This window comes from Onychomys torridus, chromosome 15 (genome assembly GCF_903995425.1).
Source record: "Onychomys torridus chromosome 15, mOncTor1.1, whole genome shotgun sequence".
Classification (NCBI taxonomy): Eukaryota; Metazoa; Chordata; class Mammalia; order Rodentia; family Cricetidae; genus Onychomys; species Onychomys torridus.
Window position 1 is genome coordinate 17654589 of NC_050457.1, and position 18226 is coordinate 17672814.

The window sequence follows — 18226 nt, forward strand, 5'->3', positions numbered from 1 at the left end:
AGACTTAGAACCTCACCACCTCAGCCAACCAGCGCCTTTTCGGGCTTGAAACTTTGACCTCTACATTCAGCTCAGCCTCTGACTTTGGTTCCAGCACCACATCTGTCAATTGTGTGTGCCAGGAAGGTTTCCTTCTAGACTTGATTTGTAATAACTCATGGTGGTTTCTGCCTCACCACTGGGAGGTGTTCACATGTCCTGTAAACAGTTGGTGAATACTGGATACACAGAGTTATTGGTTCACATGTCCTGTAAACAGTTGGTGAATACTGGATACACAGAGTTACTTGTTCACATGTCATAAACAGTTGGTGAATACTAGTTACACAGAGTTGTTTGTTCATTGTGGGAGCTTGTTTTCAGGTTCCTCGTGGCTTTACCCAGCAGGTCCGCATAGAGGATGATTGGGCCACGGGCCTGAGTGCAGGGGTCTGAGATGGTCTGCACTTGGCTGTGCTGGGGGAGGAGGTCTTTTGCTCCACCCCCTTGGCATCTGTATAAATACCCTAGGGCAGAGACAGTCAGGGCTGGTTGGAATAGGTTCCAGGCCCTCTTGAGGCTATCCTTTATTTTCTGTTTATCTCTGCACTATAAATCCTTCTATCTAATATTTCCTGCTGCTCATGCTCAAGAAAACTCTGGGGAGCTGTGGGGTTAGTGGGTAGCTGCCCCACAGATCATATGTCCTGTAAACAGTTGGTGAATACTGGATACACAGAGTTATTGATTCACATGTCTTGTAAACAGTTGGTGAATACTGGATACACAGAGTTATTGGTTCACATGCCCTGTAAACAGTTGGTGAACAGTGGATACATTGAGTTATTTGGATAATAAGCCTGGAAGAGGTGAGAGGGAGCAGATTTTCACCTGTGCCCTCTCCATCAGTGAACACATCTGTGAGATTGGTACTGTTACTCTTTCTATTTACAGCTCTTGCCTTTCTTGCCTCACCCATGTCCCTTGACCCCTGGCTCAAGTCACTTCTCATGTGCTGACACATTTTCAGACAAAACTGCCTGTTCTAGACGCTTTCCTAAGTTTCAGACCAGCTGCCCACCAAAGGTCCCTTTAACAACAACAGGCTTCTACTGCCCCTCACCCTCACCTCAGCTCTGGATTTCCTGGCATCTGCCTATACACGTGCTTATTAGTTGATGCTTACTGAGAACTTGGTCCTTCTCCTGTGCTAGTCCAGGTGTGTTGGAGTCATGAATCACAGGCCAAGCACACAGAAAAGAGCATCCTAGTGGGGTTAGTGTTCCAGGAGATGGACAAGCCCCTAATCTGTGAGGTGTTATCTGTAAGAGAATCCACCTGCCCAGGCAGCTGTTTAGATCTAGCTCATTCCAGGGAGGACCAAGCAGCCAAGAGAGCAGATGTCAGAGACCCAGAGGGCCTGTGCTCTTTCAGTGGGGGGGGGGGGGGGGGGGGGGGGGAGTCGGGGGAGGAGGTGACATTTGAGTGAAAAGGGGAAATACATATGAATCTGGGTTTGTGGGATTCTGCTTCACATATGTGACTTTGGAAGGGTCTCCCTCAACCTTTGTTGATCTTGCCTCATCCACAGTTGATTTGGGGCGAATTTTGTGGTGTTTGTTGGGACAGCTCATTAATGCTGGCCAAGAGATCGATAGCCTGGGCAGGGGCAGTCAGGCAAGGGCCCAGGGTGTGCCCAGAGTGCCCAAGCTCTTGGTTACTGCACAGGGTGTGTCGGGAGGCCTGGCACAGAGGAGGCCTAGGCCCACATGGAAGAGGAAGTGCAGAGGAGTTTGCAGGAGGCTAACACTAATGTGAGTCTCGGGTGAGTTCGTTCCTCGTCAGCGTTGGGACAGATGGAGAAGCAAAGCGGTCATGGAGGAAAGGACCTGGGCCCTCAAAACCGAGGTTGGGAGAGGTCAGTGTTTGAGGTGAAAGTAGAGACCAGGAAGGCAGGGCGACCCCATGGCTTATGATGGGGAGTATCCAGCAAGCTCAGCACCAGTGAGTGGCGGCAGGCATGCTGCAGGAGGACAAACTCACTTCCCTGACTGCGAACTCCATCCTTGAGAAAGAAATGAGGGAGAAAGACCTGTTGCACGAACCCTAAATGGTCTTATAATAAAACCTCCGAGCCAGATGTTGGGGTGAATGCTGAAAGTCAGAGAGACAGAGGAACAAGCCTCAGCCACGTCTCACCTTGCCAACTCCACGAATCCTCTGACTAATGTCTCTGAGTCCTCAGCCAAAAGGCTCTAGTTCCTGTCTCCTCCGGCCTTATATGCCTTTCTCTGCCCAGCCATATCACTTCCTGTCTCAACCTTCCCAGTGCTGGGATTAATGGCGCGTGTGCTTCCCACATACTGGAGTTAAAGGTGTGTGCCACCACTGCCTGACCTCTGTGTTTAACTCTGTGGCTGGCTCTGTCCTCTGATCTTCAGGCAAGCTTTATTTCTTAGATTACAAACAATGTACCACAAAGACCAAGTATTTTCCCGGTTCCTCCTCCTGAGCTACCTCCTTGGGAGCCTCTCCACATCTCCCGTGTCCTTTTCTGATCACAGAAACAGTTGCCATAGGATTCATGTTCGGAGTGCTGTTCCAAAGCCCCTGCCATTTCACACGTTCTAGAAAAGAGTAATGGCATGTTACACTGTCAGGAAGGGACTGGACCAGGAGGCCTGCACATTTGAGGGAGAGAGGTTGGCTTTTAGTCTGTGCTGCTGACCTAAGACAAAGATGGGGGAATCTTGAAGAAGGGATGGGAAGCATTTGCTGGGACTCCATTAAGTGAAGGGATATGGGTTTAACGATGACTTGGGTACTCCAATGTGGGTGAACATTGATGTAGTATAACAGTAGTTACCTTGGAGACTGAAACATTCTATCCTGCAGGAATCTTCTTAGGCAAGGAAGGTAAACAACTCAAAATAGCTTCAGGAAGTCCCTGAAGCTGACCAGATTCACTAAGCCCCTCCCTGCCAGAGTAAACAGTAAGAGCTCAAAGTTTTTCTCAGAGAAGAGCTGAGGCTTCAAAGAGGGAAAAAAAAAGCTGCAAAGATGACTCTGAGACCAGACTCACTGCCTGGGAGAAGCAGAAACCAGCTGAGCTGCCTGGAAGACCAACTGAGGCACCCGGAAAGGACACACTCCAACCTGTTGAGCAGGCTGTGCAGTGTGCTCCGAGCTGTCACCATGCTGGGGTGACTTTGGGGATGCACCTGTCTGTGTCATTTCTGGTCCTGTAAGGGACACCAATAAAACACATTGGGTCACCAAATTGGACTTTGGTGGCATCTGTACTTTGGTCTGTTGTGGGTGCCCTATCTGGGGTTAGTAGACGTGGGTGTTGCATCTTCCAGGAAAAGTTTTGTCACACAACAATTGGGGATGAAGTGTGTGTGCTAAGGGACTCTCCAGGAAGCTCTGGTAACTTCCATGTATCCCTTGGGTGTAACTTTTTAGCTTACTTGCCTTCATTTTTTTTTCTAATTTGACATAGCCTCCTACCTACTTTTCTGCAGGAGACTGTAAATACGGTGGTTCACTGTGGTTCTGTTATGTGTTACTGGTTTTAGTTTTAAATAATACATCCTTTTCTGTGGCATGATATTCCTGGTTAGGCTGGCGAGTTGTTCCAAATGATTTTTCTGAGTAAATCCTCATTTCATTGTGTCTTTTGAAAGGGACGACAGATTTGTCTTGTTTTCTTATGGTGTGCCTGTTGTCTAAAGTGGATGTCACTGTAAGTGTCATGGCTGAGAATGGTTTTTAGGATTTATTTTTATTAATAAAGTATAGTGAAGGTTATTAATAAAAGCACTATCATGGGCTTTATAATACTGTTTAAAGGTTCAGAGGTCCTTTTTTCTGTTCTGCCGCAGGTTTTTTACTTTGTTTGAGACAATGTTTCATGTATCACAGGGGTCGGGGAAAAGGGAGTGAGGGGGTGGGAATAAGGGTCAGGGATGAGGGGGTGGGGGATATCTTCCATTCACTATGTAGGCAAGGATGACCTTGAACTACCTTTCAAGTGCTGGGATTACAGCTGTGTTGCCATGTCTTGTTTATGTGGTGCTGGGGCGTCAAACCTAGGGCTTCGTGTATGTTAGACAAGCCCTCTGCCATTGAGCCGTACCCCAAGCCCCTGTGGGACCTTCTGTATTTCTTGAGCTTTGTGCTTCTGAAAGTGGTAAAAGCTTAGTCGTAATGCTTCAGGGCAAGTGGTATGCAAAGGGATTTACTCCTCCTGACAGAGACAGTCAAAGGGTAAGGCATTTCTCAAATGGGAGCTGGTGTGTCTCCATGGTGATGGTTTATCTTGGTGATGATGGTGTGTCTCCATGGTGGTGATGGTGTGTCTTGGTGATGGTGTGTCTGGGTGGTGATGGTGTGTCTCTGTGGCGATGCCCTTGAGTGTGCTTTCCCTGGGGAAAGATCTCAGATTTCCAGGAGGAGCCATGCAGACAGCATGGTCTCTAGATAGTAGTTCATAGATTAAACGGGCTGTTCCTGGACTCCAAGATTTATACACGGCAGCCATCTTGGAAGCACCATCTCTACTTTTGGGATCTATGCCTTGGCGTATGCGTGTGTCCATAAGTCCCTGGCTTGGAAATCTTTTTAACAAGCGAATATTCTTTATTTCCACGTTTAACCTTGGCATCTGTTTTTGGAAACATTGGTCTGTTATTACTTAAAGTGTATGCCTAGGTTTGGAATGCAGACTGCTGGGAAATGTTAAACAGGGAGAACCTGTCAGCACTTACAGTCCACATGACTCACTGCGGCCACCTGTCTACCTTGGCGCGTTCCCCAGGTGCACAGCACCCACCTGTCGGCCTGTAGCAGCTTGTGTCTGTCCAGTTGAAATCACGTGTTTTGAACATGTAGTTGGCATGTTCGGTGAGGTGTGCACATGGCTGATGATGGACAGTACAACAGTTCTCATTTCAAAATGCTTCTCTATTTATAGTCGAGGATACGATGAGGCGAGGCTGTTAAATCATCACCTCTGGAGGAAGGCTTTCAGAATTACTGTGCACACTGGCCCCTGCCACTCTCCGCCCTGACACAAACTAGAAAACTGTTGGAGGATAGAAGTTCGCGGAGGCTGGTCCAGACGGACACTAGCATTGTGGAAACACGCTCATTTTAAGTTTCCCCTTACATGACTGTAGGATAGTCCTTACCCACAACCCTTTGCTGCCTGCTGGTTCCTGCCCGCCTCCTCTACCTTCTCTTTATTCCACAATTCTTGAAGTCAGCTCTGCCTCCTCATTTTCTCCACTCCTAGGAAGTCAGTCTCTCCCCCGTGCCGGCTCTTCTGTGGATTGTCTGCAGGAATTCTTACATAGTTGTAGCTGTGGTTTTTTTAATTCATGTTTCTTCTTCACAAATTTAAATATTCATGAGCTTCCTGTTCTGCTCCATGTGCTGTATTGTATGTGAGAAACAGAGAGAATGCCAGCGGGAGGCAGAGGCAGGTGGCTCTTAGTGAGTTCGAAGCCAGCCTGGTCTACAAAGAGGGTTCCAGGACAGCTAAGACTGTGTAACTACAGAGAAACCCTGTCTCACAGAAAAAAAAAAAATAAAAAGAAACAGAGAAGTCAGAATTGTTATATTCTCATGCATTTATAGCCAAATATTAGAAAAGGAGTCACAGCCATGTGTGTGAACATGATCCCACCTATGTGTAAACAACTGTGGTGTGATGCCCAAACCTGATGTACTAAGCCACAGTCTGAGTGAGTCTCACTTGCTGCTGCGAGTGGGTAGACTGTTCTGAGGTATCCAGAGCTGGATGCAGACATACTCTCTTGCAGGTCCATGCTGATACCGAATGCAGACATACTCTCTCTCAGCTCCGTGCTGACATTACCACACTTGCTCCAAGGAGCTGCCCACCTTTAAGGGTAAAAGGAAGTGTTCATGATTTCCAGACTTGACTTGGAGTCCACAAGGTCTTGAAATTGAGTCATCCAGCACTGAGCCTGAGTGGCAGGGCAGGCGCTGTGGAGGTTCAAGTTCCCAGCATTTCACTTGAGTGAACACAGCCAGCCCTGGGCAGCCTGCCACCTGCTGTGTTTGGTAGACAGGTTCCTGAAACTTGACACTTCCGTGCTTTTCTGTAAAAACCCTGCAAGCTTCAACATCCCTCCAGTGACTGACCCATTTCTTCTCTTTTCTTTTCTTTGCTTTCTCTCTCTCCCCCTCTCCCTCCCTCTCCCTCTCCCTCTTTTCTTTTTAGACACTACATGTCAGACACAGGTGTGAGTTTGTTGCGGACTAGTCGGAGAACACACTTGACTAGTGGAGAACACACTTGAACAACTCCCCGCCTACTCTCTTCTTTAATAACTACCAGGCTGAGCTTTGAACCACAGTTTATGCTTTGGACACAGAACTGGGGCACTGTTCTATGTGTTTGTTATGCTGAACTGCCCTTAAAATGTGGAGAAACTTCCCCAAGCATTTGTTTTACCAACAAAGCCCAGTAAAGTAGACTTTGGATAATTATCCCTTGAGTTGACTTGTGTAAACAGAACTGTAGAGAACTTTGCCGCTGGGAATATAATGAGCCCTTCTTTGTTAGGGAGAAAGGGTAGCCTTTGAGAGTTTAGGAACCCTTAGTGTGTTCTGCTGTTAGCTACACGCCTTCAGTATTCCCTTCCATGCTATGTGTCATCCCGGTACATGTGAATATGTGTGGTGACTTTAAGTATCACATCCTGGTTGTTGAAGAATTGTCTCACTGAAAATTGACTGGGCTTGGTGTCAGAAAGTTCTAGACTGAGGGCTGGGGAGCTGGGTCAGTGGGCAAAACTCATGCCATGCCAGTATATAAGGACCTGACTTCACACCCCAGAGCCTGTGGAAAGCCAGGCATGGCAGTGAACCTCTGGAACCCTGAGTTCCTTTAGTGAGATGGGAGGTGGAGATGAGAGAATCCTTGGAAATATGCAGGCCATCTAGTGGACAAGAGTCCTTGTACCAAGGTGGAAGGTGGAGACTGGCACCAAGGTTGTCAGGTATAAATACACACACACACACACACACACACACAAACATACACACAAACACACAAACATACACACACACAAACATACACACAAACATACACACAAACATACACACAAACATACACACACACAAACATACACACACACACACAAACACACAAACATACACACAAACATACACACACAAACATACACACACACAACATACACACACACACACACACACACACACACACACACAGATTTTTTTTTTTCAAGACAGGGTTTCTCTGTGTAGCTTTGGGCCTTTCCTGGAACTCACTCTGTAGTCCAGGCTGGCCTCGAACTCACAGAGATCCACCTGCCTCTGCCTCCCCAGTGCTGGGATTAAAGGTGCGCACCACCACTGCCTGGCATTTTTTTTTTTTTTTTAATGTAAAGAGAATGTCCTATTTTGAAGCCCAAATTGTTCCATGTAATAGTTTTGTGACCCAGTTTAAACTGCTCACCTCCCTACTCTGAGAGGTAGGAAGGAATAATAAGTGATGTGCGTCTCCACCCACACCACAATCCCCTTTTAAACATAGCCTGGTTCAAATGAGAAACTGCGCTGGACGGGGCCCTGATTGTCTGCAGTGGAACACCCGCCCTTGCCAGGGTGGATGGAGTGAATTAGCTCAGGTTTCAGGAAAAGACTCCCTGTTCAAGGACAGTTACTCAGACCTTCCCTCTCTGTGGCTTCTGGGATCACAAACAGCTGCCTCTTAGCCGCCCCCGAGCCAGACAAGCTGGACCACTGTGGGAAGCTGTTCCTCACTGAGTTCCTTTCTCATCAGGCTGAAATGTATTCCTTGGGACCGCCCGGGCAGCTTGCACTGTTCAGTTCTGGTTTTACAGAGTAACATGAAGCAGTTTGGAGTCGGGGCATTTCAAGTCTTAGCAATCTGTGCGTGAGAGAGGGGCCCTACAACGCCGCTTCTCACAGTTCACTACGGTCAGTGAGTGCTGGTGCCTGGCTCAGGAGGCCTCTGCATGGGCACACAGGGCAACTCCTGTCTCTCCTTCTGATGCCCGGAAGTGGAACAGGGGGCCACGCAGCCCAGATGGAGATGAGTGAAAGTACTAGCCTTTTAACTCCTAATGTGAATAACCATGGTGGTTTTCATGTTATTTACGATGCCTTCTGGTGTAAATGGTGCCCACATTTATTGGGCTATAAATAGTTTAAATGGTTGACCAGACTAATAACATAGAACAATGTAGGTAAGAGAATGGTAACTAATGAAGACGGATATTTTCACTTCCTATGAGAACCTGTGTGGTTAATAGCCTGTAAGTGAACAGACATAGTTGCATGTGGAATAATGAAAAAATGGTGACGTGCAGGGTGTCCGTGCCTTGGTGTGATGGTAAACTGTGAGAGGGTTTCAGTGTCTTCCCAGTGAGCGAAGGCATCAAGTACTCGCCACATGGAGTTGCATCTTAATTCATAGAATGTGCACAGAGGTCAGCTGCTGGAGAGCCCGTGCTGGCCGTGGTGTACAGTGCCCTGTGAGCTGGTCTGACTCTTGCTGCCAGTCAGCAGCGTGACCTGGAGGATCGGACTGTGCTACTCAGAACCATTATTTCCCTCCACTTGAAAATGAGCCTAAACTTTTCTCCCCTTGCCTATGTGAGTTTTTTAGGATTAAAGGTGAAAATTGGTTTGGATCTGAGTCTTTTTGGTTTTTTTTTTTGTTGTTGTTGTTGTTGTTGTTTTGTTTTTGTTTTTCGAGACAGGGTTTCTCTGTAGCTTTGGAGCCTCTCCTGGACTAGCTCTGTAGACCAGGCTGGCCTCGAACTCACAGAGATCCACCTGCCTCTGCCTCCCGAGTGCTGGGATTACAGGTGTGCGCCACTACCGCCTGGCTGGATCTGAGTCTTAACGCTGCTGCTTTGGGGTCATATAACTTTTGGAAGGTTCCATAAGCCTCTCTGTTCCTCATCTAGAAGGTAGAGGTGGTACCAGTGCCTCTCCCAGGGTTTTTGTAAGAAGTTAATGAGTTAATTCCCATGTAGGATGTAGAACTGTGACTGGCTGTTAATGCCTAAGTATTCAATATCTATTGTGAGCTTTTTTTTTTTTTTTTCTTTTGGTTTTTCCAGAAAGGGTTTCTCTGTGTAGCTTTGCACCTTTCCTGGAACTCACTTGGTAGCCCAGGCTGGCCTCAAACTCACAGAGATCTGCCTGGCTCCGCCTGCCGAGTGCTGGGATTAAAGGTGTTCGCCGCCATCGCCCGACACTATTGTGAATTTTTGAATACTACATGACAATGTGTATTTATAGTGTCCTGTGTGTTTTTGTTTTGTATCTATAACTTATTCATAAAGGATAAAAATATCACCTTCAGGAGCTGAAGCAATGGCGTGTCAGTTAGCAAATGCGTACTGCTCTTGCAGAGGAACTGACTTTGCTTCCCAGCACCCACGTCAGCCTCCAGGGATCTCTTCTGGCCTCAAGAGAACAGCACTCAATGCACAGAAACTTACACACAGAAACACACATACACATATAACTTAATAAAATATTTTTTAAAAGAGAGAGATACACATAGACATGTGACCACTAAATAGTCACACAGGACACACACACACACACACACACACATACATACACGTACACACATACATACACATAGACACATGTACACACATATACACATATAAATACACACACATACATACATGTACACACATGTACACACACACATGCACACACATACACACACATGCACTCTAACTCTTTAAATAATATCAGCATTTTATTTACCAACAAAGAATTAATTGGCTTGACTAATACTTCTGAGCCCCTTGACTGGTTAAACATATGTGACTTTACCATGAGAACTGAGTTAGAACACTGAGGACTTACTCCTAATTACCTTCTGTCTTTGGAGCTTTGGGTTGAATGGATTTCTTCTAGGGATGCTCCTTACCAGCTCTGTGAGTTTAGGAAGCTGTGGGTGGGGATCATTGACCCATCCAGTCTTCTCTAGCAAGTACTACTGTGGTCTTGAAACTTTGTCCTGAGCTTGGCTAGTATCATATTAAAAAGAGGGAATTCAAAAAATGCATTTGAGTTTTCAAGGTACTAAGATTGTAGTACTTCTGTGTCTCATTTAGATTTTAAGGAGCATAAAATGCTGATGAAGGCCTCTGCTTATCAATGGCCCATTCATAATAGCTGTAGTGGTTTGTTTCACAGAAGGCATATCCAGATAAACATACTGGTGATGACTTACCATGACTTCCCCTAATAAAGTGGTGGGGAATGCTTAGAATGTAGCTAGCAATTAGCTTACAAAGAGCCATTGAGTAAAGAAAAAACTTAAAATCTATTATAGCTAAGGACTTTATAGATGCAAAATTATTTTATGCATTTATTGTTTTACTAAATCTAGGTTACTGTACAGTATCTTCATTTCTTAGCTAAAATTAATTTTTTTCTTTTGAAGAGCAATTTATTTGCCTTTTCTGTATTTTACTTGCATGTATGTTTGTGCAATACCTGTAGATGCCAGAAGAGGGCAGTGCATCCCCTGGAACTGGCGTTGCAGGAAGCTGTGAGCTGCTGGGAATTTAACCCTGATTCCCTGAAGAGCAGCCCGTGCTCTTAACTGTTGAATCATAGTAGTGCTCCAGCCCACTACCAAGAGGCCTTTGAGTCACTGGTTCTTCGGGCTCAGGAACAATTTGGATTAACATGGGCTTTGCTGATATTCATCTACAGCTGGATATAAGCATGGGTGTTTATAGCTTACTATTACAGATTCTCATTACCAACCCCATTTGAAAGTTTGATTATAGAAGGGCATATGGACTTCCTGTTTCCTTGTTCAGTGGTACAGTTGAGGTGGTGGAATATTTTGTTTGAATACCCCATATGGAATTCAGTGTATTTCTTCACTTCTGGTTATATATTAAATATTTCTTGAACTCTAAATTCTTAGTTTCTAAATTTTTACTTTTATATAATATTATAGTCCTATGTAACCTTTTCATTTTCAGATGGAAAAATGACTTGTAACTATGCAAAGAGAAGAAATGAATGCGGCCCGCTAGCCATTTGATTTTATGGAAGTTTTGCATTAAGGAATGCCAGGTTTCTGTCCAGGGATGTGATACATGTGCTTTACAGAGTAGAGAGGAACGTGTCAAGAGTAAAACAGTCTGTGACGGGCACGACTCCTTGACCCTGGGTCTGTGTGATGCAGGGAAGCGCTTTGCTTTAACAACAGATTCCTCATTTGTTAGTGGGCATAGTTGCCTGGGAGGTTGTAATATGGTAACAGCATAAGAGGTATAATACATTTTCTAAATCTATATTTTATTTTACAATTTCTTCCATTTATGTTTAATGTGTCCGAGCAATGCTGGACAGATATTTGGAGAATCTAGGTTTTCTAAATGTATTTCTAGACATACCGTTTTCTAAGGGTTACCTAAAGGACATTAAAATGATCGGAAGGAATATTCGCTTTCTGAATTTAAATATTTCCTCCCAGTATCTTGCTGTTATGGTTTTACTGTTCCTTTTCCCATTTTCCTAGTTTTTTTCTTTTTAATATTTTTGTGAATTTAGCTTTAAAATAAGTTAGAGTAGCTGGTTAGAATAGGTAACTCATGATTTCATATTCCTTAGTTAGAGTAGCTGGTTAGGAGAGGTAACTGACAGTTTCATATTCCTTTTGCTTGTTTCTGCCTGCCTTGTCTTGCATATAAAGTGGTCTTCTTTGCACATGCATTTTGAGGTTTGAGGGGAGGGTTGTGACTTGGTGCCTGGGAACTGCACATCTCCCACTGCCCCCTCCCCACCCAGGATGAAGGGGCTGTGTCTAATTCTAGCTGCACTGTTGATGTGGGGATCAGTATTTGAAGAAGCATCGTACCTCATAATGAGATATAAAGTTGCATGGCGGGTTTTCTTGGTACTTTAAACAGATATCTAATGTTTTGTTCAACTCATTTGGTTTGTCTCTGGAGGTGGTGTTCTTCTGAAGTTGCTCATCAAGACTTCTCAGCATCGCTGCAGAGAGAAATAGGTAAATGACCTCAAAGGTCCTTATCCTTTGCTTCTCTTTGTTTTCCTTTTCAAGGCAGTGTCTTGTTCTGTAGCCCGTGTAGTCTTGAAACTCACAGCAATCCTCCTGCCCCAGCCCTCTGTGTGCTAGGTGTGGGCCGTTGTCCCCAGCTTGATACTATTATTGTTGGAAGTGTTTTCCAGGTGGGAAGCATTTTTGAGAAAGGTATAGCTTTTTACATTTTGGGATCTTGCCTGGTGTCTTAGTGACTTTTCTGTTACTGTGATAAAACACCGTGACCCAAGTGACTTAGAAGAGCTTATTGGCTTACAGTTTCAGGGGGTTAGAGTCCAGGCTGGTGCAGGGAAGACATGGCAGCCAAAACACCTGAGTGCTCACATCCGGATCTGCAAGTTCGAGGCAGAGACACAAATGGGCCTGGCACGAGCTTTTGAAACCTCAAAGCCCCAGGGACACATGTCCTCCAACAAGGCCACGCCTCCCAATCCTTCCTAAACAGTTCCACCAACTAGGGGCCAAGCCTTTAAACATACGCGGCGATGGGGAGCATCCTCATTCAGCGCTCCATGCCCGCTAAGCACTAGTTCATTAGGCTCGCTGTACCACTTGGGTAGCATCAATCATTATTACGATGGACTCACTTCCTGAAGTTGAATAAACGGCATTGAATTGAATTATTCTAATTTTTTTCTCCAGTTTTGATCTGCTTTGTTCTGTTCCTGCTCGGGAACAAGTTTCAGAGATCTGCATTGTGGGGACAGCCTTTCCTTTTTAGCCTCTCTGTAGACCATCTCGACTTTTCTGTATCATTTCTCCCAGAAAGGGGAAGTAGATGTGGCCAATTTAAATAACCCAGATTTATTACTTGATGATCACTCACACAGAGGGATTGCCAGAAAGAAAGTTGGATATGATTCAGTCGCAAGTGATTAAAGATTGAGTAGATTTTAATTTATGAAGGTCACCTTTGGAAAATGTTAGCAGTGGAGGTTGAATATTACCTCCTGCAGTATGCATTCAGGAAAATCAAGGCAACTCACTAAAGATTGCTCCAGCTATGTTTCTCAAACCAGAGAGGCCTATTCACCTCTGTTCTCCAGGGCCCTGTTAGTGTTATAACCTTGGCAGTGAGCTTAGATCAAAGGAGCCAGGGCATGGTCCAGATTCTCGTCCTACTGACAACTGTCCAGTAGGGTCTGCTGCACACAGAAGGTTTAGGCAGTGCATCCCCACAAATACCATCCCATTTGTAGAAAAGCCGTTGTTTTGGTTTAAAGATTTTGAGACCAGAAATATTTTCCCATGTTCCCTTTTGGGATACTGACTTCTCAACCGTTCCTCGGTTCTACCAGTAGTGCTGTTCGGGAGACTTGGACTCTTTAATGAGAACTTCAAACACTTGTGAGTTACGAAACAATTTGAGCAGCAGCCTTCTCATGGGAAAACAAGGGCTAGGTGGTATCCTGGGCAGGGTAATGTTTGCACCTTATCAAACTGCTAATCTTTAAATATATCTGTACCGTATTTGTTTAGTGGAGATGAGAGAAGCTGATTTTTCTATTAACAAAAATTATTAAACCAGGCATGTTAGTAGATATGAGTAATCATAGGAGGTAGAGGCAGGGAAGAAGAGAAGTTCAAGGTCATCCCTGACTACAATGACTTAGAAGCTAGCCTGGGCTACTTGAGAGCATACCTCAAAATGTGTGTGTGTGTGTACACACACACACACACACACACACACACATTTTGTACACACACATACACATATATAACATGCTTTCCTGTGTGTTAAAGAGATTTATTGTACAGAATTTCATTCATAAACCTTAGAATTTATCTAGTGATGCCAGTCTGCCATGTGTTGTTCAGATCCAGAGTGTCACATTAGCCAGGTGATGGGAGCAGGGTGGGGATGGGCAGTGAGGCCTGTGTTCACTCATAACATTCCAGAGGAAAATATGCTCACCAGGAGGGGGTTCTGTGCTGTGAGGAACCCGTATGTTTTCACTCTCTTCAGAGGGACCATCTGCTTGAGTTCTCAGGAGCGGGAGCCAGGCCGCGCTGCCTACGACGCAAGGCGTCATGTGAAAACCCTGGCTAGGTGCCCCACATTTTCTGTGTGTTCTGAGGTGGTTTGGTTTCCCCACTGTGGGATGTCACCCTGGATCACTGCCGGGCTGGCCTGTTTAATCCCGCTTTGGGGAAAAGCCAGTTCTATTTGAGGAGTCAAGTCCTGTTCGCCCTTGAGACCCCCTCTAAACCAGCCTCCTCTGTGTCCTTCATGTTAGTTTTAGCCGTGAATTCATCTGAGACCAGCAGGTGCAAACGTGATCAGTCAGATGAGAACAGCCATTCGGGTCAAAAGGACATCTGAATTGAGGAGAAATGCAGCCCTCCTTCCTGTTTCCTACAGTATGTCTATGTGGTAGCAGGCTTCTCTTGAGCAGAGAGAACAATTGTAGTTTGAGGTGACTCTAGGCAATCAGCTGTCCTCAACATATATATCCCCCTGCACGGGACACACATGGGCTGGAGTCCCAGCTGAGGGGCCAGGTGGCTCTGTACCCAAGGCAGGATTCTAACCTCCTGAACTCCACCTCTGTGCTTGGGGATGGCTTCTTCCTTGTCACTGATGGAAGTAAATATGGGGTGGCATGTGTCGAGACAGTCAAACAGTGTGTCCTACCTGGCTCCCTGCCATTGTGGAGAGTTGCTTGGGTTGGAATCTGAGAACCGACTTTCCCAGCCTCTGACTGACTCTTTGGACAAACTTTTCACCCCCCCCACACCTCCTTGGTAGGGAGGCAAGGTATCCCTGCTCTGCTCCTGCCCTGCGGGAATTGTGGCAAGGCTTTAAAGAGGACAAGTTCAAGTATGTGGTTAACATCTGAGAACTTCTGTTGGCAGCCCTTAAAAAATAAAAGAAAGGAAGTCACACTTTCTGGGCTTGAATCCCTATTTATAATTAGCTGTGTAACCTTGACCGAGTTGTATCTCAGGCTGCTAGAAAGGCGTCCAGGTACTATATGTGTGCCGAGCGGGATGTAGGGAACTGACGGACACCTAGTGAATCTTTTTTTAAAAAAGATTTATTTATTATGTATACAGCATGTATGACTGCAGGCCAGAAGATTTATTTATTATGTATACAGCATGTATGACTGCAGGCCAGAAGAGGGCACCAGATCTTGTTACAGATGGTTGTGAGCCACCATGTGGATGCTGGGAATTGAACTCAGGACCTCTGGAAGAGCAGCCAGTGCTCTTAACCTCTGAGCCATCTCTCCAGCCCCAACCTAGTGACTCTTAAGAACCATGCTCATAGCGACATGGAGGCGCAGGAAGGAGGAGGAGTTGTGAAGTATCCTCAGTTTAAAGTCCCTTGCAGCACCTGGTCGTGCTCGCTTGGCCCAGGGAAGACAATCACATGGGGAGCCGCTGTCTCTGGAAACGGTACGGTACGGTGAGACTTGGTTTTCTTCCTGATTGGAACTGAGTTAACCATCCAAGAGAAAGTGACAGCCTGGTGTGGCCCCCATGGTAGCCACACCCCACACTCAGCCACTGAGCCCTTGAAAATGGCCAGTGGCACTGAGGCACTGAATTTTAAAAATTTTATTCAGTTTTCATTATTTTAGAAGTTAGATAACTGGTGGTTCTTATTGAGAAATCGTTCAGTGCCTTTAGAACAACTTGGGAACCTGGGTCTGGTTTCTCGACTGTAAATTTTGTGATGAATGTTTCCTTGGCTGGAAGGGTGTTTTTTCCTTGTGTGCTTTTAGCTGTTAGACTACTGATGCCGTCCCACAATGTAGAACTCATTTACATAATCAATCTGGAAGTAGTTAAAGGGAGTAGAGACGTGTTTATTTAGTGAGCGAGGGTATGACAAATTCCTTCCTTTACTAAGTGTGAACTAAACCAAATATATCATTTCCATGATAATGACAGCCATCTTCATGGTTTGAAAAAGGCCATCAAAATCATGAAATACATAGGAGTTTTAAAGTTCTGATTTCTCTTTTATTCTTTTCATAATTTAATTCTAAAAAATTTAATTATTTTATATTGCATGGGTTTTTTGAATTGCATATAGATCTGTGCACCATTTTTGTGCCTGGTACCCAAGGAGGCTGGAAGTGGGCATCAGGGCCCCTAGAACTGGAGTTACGAACATTTTTGAGCCTCCATGTAGGTGCTGGGGATCAAACCTGGGTCCTCTGGAAGAGAAGCCAGTGCTCTTAACTGCTGAGCCATCTCTCCAGCCCCTCCCCCACCTTTGTTGAGTTTGAGTTAACAACTTGGTTTTCTTTTGATAAGGACCTCTGGCTACAAAAACCTCCTAGGAACTCTCCCTTCTTTCCATGACAAGCTTTCCTGGACAAACTATAACTTTTAAGAGGAAGGCCTGAACCTTGTACAGTGGCCCTCAACCTTCCTAATGCCTGCGACCCTTTAATACAGTTCTTCATGTTGTGGTGACCCCGGAGCATACAAGCATTTTCATTGTTACTTCATTACTGTAATGCTGCTACTGTTACAAATCATAATTAAATTTCTGATATGCAGGGTATCTAATATGTCACCCCTGTGATGAGAGCATAAGACCCTCAAAGAGGTCACAACTGATGAGGTTGAAACTTGAGAAAGGCTGTTTTAGGGTATCCTCAGCGATGTAGGTGCCTGATGAATGTCAGCCGAATGACGGAGGGGTGGTGGTATCGGTACATTGTAGGGTACCCAACATTATTGCTGGATGCGTAATATGTGTTCGGTGAATGCTGAGAAACGGAGGGGTGAGTGTGGACTTGATGTGAGTTCCAATTCATAAAAGAGTTTTACATTGTTTTGCATTGTATTGTGGTGCTAGAGAATCAAATCCAGGGCCTCATGCATGCGAAGCAGATACCAAGGGACCTGTATCCCCAGCCCTTTAAAATGAGTTTTAGAGAATGACTCACTTAAAACTTGGGGAACCATAAAGGTTTTCTTAAGCTGAGAAGGAAGCTCAACTCTAGCTGTCTAGCTAAAAGCCATGATGTCTTTGTGTGGTTGAGGTACCAATGGGAGTATCCGCTGTTGGAGCCCAATCCAGAAGGCAGGAAAACAGGCAGGAAGATGCTCATGGCTAGAGACAGAGGGTCCAGAGGGCAGGCAGGGTGGGCAGGGCCTCAGCTAACTGCTGAGCACAGGCTGAGGAGGCAGGAGCCCATGGGTTAGCAGAGATAGGCGCAGAGGTAGGCGTGTAGCATGAGGAGAGCTGGATGGCCAGATGCTTCAAGTGCAGTGGACAGATGTTAAGAAGAAACTCATGTGTGACCTCAGATCTTGTGAGGAGTAGTAGGGACAGCAGCTGCTCTGAGGAGAGGAGGTGAAGCTGGAGGATTAAGAGGAACCCTGTGTCAGTGAAAGAGTCTCATCTTCCTACCGCCATCGCAGAGTGCCCATCCTCCTGTGCTCTGGGTCTGATGGATTGTTCATAGGGGACCATGCCCTCCCTCCCATGGGATTATTCACAGGGACACTGTGGATCTCACCGAAGGATAAAACGGCATGGTTTTCTTGTGGTTGAACCTTGAATTCTTTTTTTTTTTTTTTTTTTTTGTTTCTCTGTGTAGCTTTGCGCCTTTCCTGGAACTCACTCTGTAGACCAGGCTGGCCTCAAACTCACAGAGACCCACCTGGCTCTGCCTCCCGAGTGCTGGGATTAAAGGCGTGCGCCACCACGTACCCACCCCCCTCTTTTTTTAAATCACTATCTGCAGGCATTGCAGCAGGCAAATCTGGCTCTAGTTGATGGGTTTGCTGTCTCTCATCTACATAAAGGACCACCCCTCCGCCCCTCTGCCCCTCATGTTCACGACCTGGAAAGCTCGCTTTTTCTTTCTTTCTTTTGTGAGACCAGGGGTTTATGTAGCCCTGGCTAGCCTGGAAATGACTGTAGCCCAGGCTGGCCTCACAGGCAAAGAGATCTGCCTGCCTCTGCCTCCCATGTGCTAGACTTAAAGTCATTTGCCACCACACTGAGCTCTAGAAAGCTTTTCACTTCACTGGTCCACTTTTTCAGTTGCTCCGTGAAAGGAAAGTATGTTAGTTCCTTTCTCATCATTATAACCAAAATACCAGCAGGAGCATCCTCAGGGAACAAAGGCCCTTGATTCC

At 45.6% G+C, this 18226-nt stretch overlaps 1 protein-coding gene across 5 annotated transcripts in view; it reads left to right on the plus strand.

The window, feature by feature from the left end:
* Lhfpl2 (LHFPL tetraspan subfamily member 2) overlaps window positions 1–18226 on the plus strand; it is a 146473-nt gene that overhangs the window by 56240 nt on the left and 72007 nt on the right. Inside the window, exon 1 of one of the 5 annotated variants that reach the window (XM_036207334.1) lies at window positions 12040–12061. The exons of the other annotated variants lie outside the window; for them this stretch is intronic. The gene's annotated coding sequence lies outside the window, so the exon portion shown is untranslated. Of the gene's footprint in view, window positions 1–12039; window positions 12062–18226 lie in introns of those variants that run through there. 5 annotated transcript variants of the gene reach the window in all.